Genomic DNA, 5,482 nt, shown 5'->3' on the forward strand with positions numbered 1-5,482 from the left:
GGAGTGGAAGTCAGGTCCCTCTGCAAGAACAGCAAGCACTCTTAACTATTATCCCTCCAAACTCTAACTTACGAATTTTGAAGCTTTATGATGTGAAACCAATTCACATTCAGCAGAAATTGTACTAGAAGTTTTGATCTTTTCCTGGAACAACATTATAGGTGGATGATAGCCAGGGTTGCATAGTGCAGCCTAGGTTATACAGTAAAACATTGTCTAAAAGTAATGCTTTGAAAAGATATTAGTGTTAACCTTTTGCAGTGGATTGCAGGCCTGGAGCAACCACACTATTCTGTGTTCTTAAGCCTGAGTGCTAGGGAGGCAGAACTTGATGAATGTTCAACTTGTGCTGAACTAATTGGGACATAATCCCACCCAAAGTCAAGGAAGTCTTTACACACATTTCTGTCAGGGCTGCCATAAGGCAGGGAACTGACCACTGTTCTTTAGAATTAAGAAGTATGAATTAAACATGCTAAATCTACTTGGACATTTGTGAAAGGCGAAGTAACTATTTACATTAAAATTACCATAGATACTCCATTCATTAGCAGTGCCCCCAAAACAAAGTAATCAGCCAGGCAGTGATGGCCGTGCCTTTAATCTTAGCACTCAGGAGGCAGAGGCAGGCAGATCTTTGTGAGTTCGAGACCAGCCTGGTCTACAAGAGCTAGTTCCAGGATAGGCACCAAAGCTACATAGAAGCCTTCAAACAAACAAACAAACAAACAAACAAACAAAAAATCAAAAACCAATCAATCAATCAAACAACAAAAAATGCTAATTAAAAATGAAATGCCATTTAACAAAAGCTACCAAATTATTTGTATTTAACCATTTCAAACCACAACTATGGCTTTTCCAAAGAGTTTGATTTTTTTCTTAACATGCCATACTCCCTCATCTGTTTACCTCAAGGCAAAAATGTAGATTTTATTTTCATAATTCTACAATCATTATGCACCGAGGGACTCAGCAGATACTTGTTGAATTAATTTTACAAGCACTACAAAACATGACTGAAATATGCTCATTGTTTTTAACACATACATGATTTTGCCTCAATTTTGTCAGAAGGCTATCACAAGAAAATCTGGAAATATGATCTGTTAAATTTTTCCTCTTCTTCCTTTGTTCTATGAAATAATTAATTTTCTGTCTGTATTCCGGTATTGGAATGTAATGAGGGAAAATCTTGGTGAGTATAAGGTCAAAGAGATCAACCAGGAAATGACAGAGTGGAGACAGATGTACTACTTACCATAAGTGCAAAGACCACTATAGCTAGTTTTCAAACATAACCCTTTCAGCAACATAATCATGTATGCATGCAAAATTAGTGCCCCCAAATCAGTAGTCTTCTTATATATAAATATAAACAGACCGAGAAAGAAATCAGGGAAACAGTACCTTTCTCAACAGCCTCAAAAATTATTTTTGGATAACTAACCAAGTAAGTGAAAGGCTTGTATAATACAACTTTAAGACACTGAAGAAAAAAAATGGAGACATCAGAAGATGAAAAGATCAGTCATGATCATGAACCAGTACTATTGATATTGTGAAAGTGGCCATTATACCAAAATTGATCTGCAGATTCAATGTATCCCCACCAAAATTCCAACACAATTCTTCAGAGAAATTGAAAGGACAATTTTCAGCTTCATATGGAAAAACATACACACACCCTCCAAGGATACCTAAAAACAACCCTGATTAATAAAAGAACTGCTGAAGGTTTCACCATTGCAGACTTCAAGTTGTACTACAAAGCTATAACAATGAAAACAACACAATTTTGTCATAAAAAGACATGTTTAACAATGGAATCTAATTAAAAACCAGACATAAGCCCCCCACACATTATGGAAATATGATTTTTGATGAAGAAGCAAAAAGTTCACACCGAAGAAAAGATGACATCTTCAACAAATGGTACTGGTCAACCTGCATTCAGAGGAATGCAAATAGATTCATATCTATTATCTTGCACAAAACTCAACTCCAAATTGTTTAAAGACTTCAGCATAACACCAGATACAATGAATCTGATAAAAGAAAAATGTGGGGAATATCTTTGAACCCCTTGGTACAGGAGATGACTTTCTGAACAGGACACTGATAGCACAGGCACCAAGATCAACAATTAATAAGTGGAACTTCATGAAGCAGAAATGCTCTGTAAGGGACAAAGTGTCAAACTACAGAATGGGAAAAGATTTTTCTTTTATATGTTTTTAAAAAGAAAACAAACTATTTTTTTTTTCATTTTACATACCAATCCCAGTTCCCACTCCCTGGGAGTACAAAGCTGGGGTACAAGCTTTGGCACATGGGTCTTTAGGGAATAATTAAGATCCCAACCTTAACAGAAAGCTTGGTTTCCACTGTTTCTTATTACTATAAAATTGAAAATTAGTTTAATTACCACAGGGTAAGAACTGACTATATGGGGCAATATCTAATGCTATGATAATAACATCATTGTATAGGTGTCAATCTTTCAACCTAGTTTTCATGATATGGGGCTCAGAGCAGAGCAAATCAATTTAAAAAGCCAATATATAGATAGAGCTGGTTCCTCAGGACATACTAGATATTGTTTATCTATTGATCTATATAATTACAGTAGATATAAAAAGTATTATTATTGCTTATTATTATTATAATTATTTCCATTATATAGATAAGGAAGCATTCACAGGGAAGCTAAAGTTATTTTCTTTACATGTAGAGGCTTGCAAGCAGTGAGATGTTTATAAATGCTTGCTATAATGTTGATATATTTGAAATCTTAATATAAGAAGCATTTCCATGCACAATCATGAATGAAAGGATGAGGAGAGTGAGGGTCAGTGGGGTAAGGAAGTTGACCGGTCCTGCAAAGATACAGAGAGAGTGTATCACATGGGTCAGTTCCTAGGTACTGTGCCGCTGAAATTCTACCTCATCTCTAATGGGGGATACCAATTGGAGTCCTGACAGTTCGTGATGTGGTGTGTGTGTGTGTGTGTGTGTGTGTGTGTGTGTGTTTTGCAGGTCTGAATACACACACGTGCATGGAGGACATCAGTTGACATCATTTGCCTTCTTTGCGAAGTCAAAAGTCTTCTTTGACTTTACTCTTTGAAACAAGATCTCCCACTGAAGCTAAATTCATTATTCACCAGTCAGCCTATGTCTGTCCAAATCTTCCATGTTGGGGTTACAGATTTCTGCCACTCTGCCTGGCTATTTTAAGAATATTTTTTAAAATCGCTTCCCTTGTTTTTTTGAGATTAAAATACCAACTAACATATAAAAGCTGATGGTATGATAGTTTACATAAGTAACCCCAAAAATTCTACCAAGGAATTTCTACAACTCATAAACACCTTTAGTAATGTAGAATGATACAAGATTAACTAAAAAATATGAGTAGTCCTCCCTTATACAGATGATAAAAAGCTGAGAAAGAAATCAGAGAAACATCACCTTTCACAATAGCAGCAAATAACATAAAATATCTTGGAGTAACTCTAACCAAACAAATAGAAGACTTGTATGACAAGAACTTCATAAATCTTTGAAGAAAGAAATTGAATAAGACACCAGAAAATGGAAAGATCTCCCGTGCTCTTGGGTAGGTAGTATTAACATAGTAAAAATGCCAATCTTACCAAAAGCAATCTATGTATTTGATGCAATACCCATCAAAATCCCAGCAAAATTCTTAACAGACCTTAAAGAACAATACTCAACTTCATATGAAAAAGCAAAAAATCCAGGATAGCCAAAGCAATCCTGTACAATAAAGGAACATCTGTAGACATCACAGTCTCTGACTTCACACTCTACTACAGAGCTACAGTACTGAAAAAAGCCTGTTATTGGCATATAATCAGACAGGAGGACCAATAAAACTGAATCAAAGATCCTGATATTAATCCACACACCATAAAGCCCTGAGTTTTGACAAAGAAGCAAAAAATATAAAATGGAAAAAAGAAAAGATATTCAACAAATGTCGCTGGCATAACTGGATATCAACATGTAGAGAAATGAAAATATAACCATATGTATTGCCATATGCAAAACTCAAGTCCAAATGGATCAAAGACCTCAACATAAAACCAACCATACTGAACCTTTTAGAAGGAAAAGTGAGACGTACACTTGAATGCATTGGCACATAAGACCACTTAGTAAATAGAACACCAGTAGCACAGAAACCGAGAAGCTTCTGTAGAGCAAAGGACATGACCAACAAGATAAAATGGCAGCCTACAGAATGGGAAAAGATCTTCACCAATCTCATATTGGACAGAGAGCTGATCTCCAAAATATACAAAAAGTCAAGAAACTGGTTATCAAAAGAGCAAATAATCCAATTAAAAATAGAGGAACAGACCTAAACAGAGAACTTTCAACAGATGAATCTGAAATAACTGAAAGACATCTAAGGAAATGTTCAACTTCCTTAATCATCAGAGAAATACAAATCAGAACAACTCTAAGATGCTACCTTACACCTGTAAGAATGGCCAAGATCTTGTATATCACCATAGAAGCTTCATCTGGCGATGGATGATAGAGACAGAGACCCACATTGGAGCACTGGACTGAGCTCCCAAGGCCCAAATGAGGAGCTGAAGGAGGGAGAACCTGAGCAAGGAAGTCAGGACTGCGAGGAGTGCACCCACCCACTGAGACTGTGGGGCTGGTCTAATGTGAGTTCACCAAGGCCAGCTAGACTGGGACTGAAAAAGCATGGGATCAAACTGGACTCTCTGAACGTGGCGGACAACGAGGGCTGACTGAGAAGCCAAGGACAATGGCACTGGGTTTTGATCCTACTGCATGTACTGGCTTTGGGGGAGCCTAGTCTGTTTAGATGCTCACCTTCCTGGACCTGGATGGAGGAGGGGAACTTTGAACTTCCCTCAGGGCCGAGAACCCTGACTTCTCCTTGGACTGGAGAGGTGGGGGAGTGAGGGAGGGGAAGGGAAATGGGAGGTGGGGAGGAGGTGGAAATTTTTAATAATAATAATAATAAAAATAAATAAATGAATAAAAAAAAGAATGGCCAAGATCAAAAACACCGATGACAGCTTATGCTGGAGAGGATGTGGGGTAATGGGATCACTTCTCCATTGCTAGTGGGAGGGCAAACTGGCATAACAGCTTTGGAAATCACTATAGCAATTTCTCAGAAAATTAGGAAACAAACTACTTCAGGACCCAGCAACACCACTTTTGGGGATATACCCAAAGGATGCTCAATCATACCGCAAGGACATGTGCTCAACTATGTTCATAGCAGCATTGTTGGTCATAGACGGAACCTGAAAACAACCTAAGTGCCCCTCGACCAAAGAGTGGATAAAGATATGTGGTACATTTACACAATGGAGTACTATGTAGCAGAAAAAAATAATGACACCTTGAAATTTACGGGAAAATGGATGGAGCTAGAAAACATCATTTTGAGTGAGGTAACCCA

The sequence above is a fragment of the Arvicola amphibius genome, chromosome X (assembly GCF_903992535.2).
Source record: "Arvicola amphibius chromosome X, mArvAmp1.2, whole genome shotgun sequence".
NCBI classification, from domain to species: Eukaryota; Metazoa; Chordata; class Mammalia; order Rodentia; family Cricetidae; genus Arvicola; species Arvicola amphibius.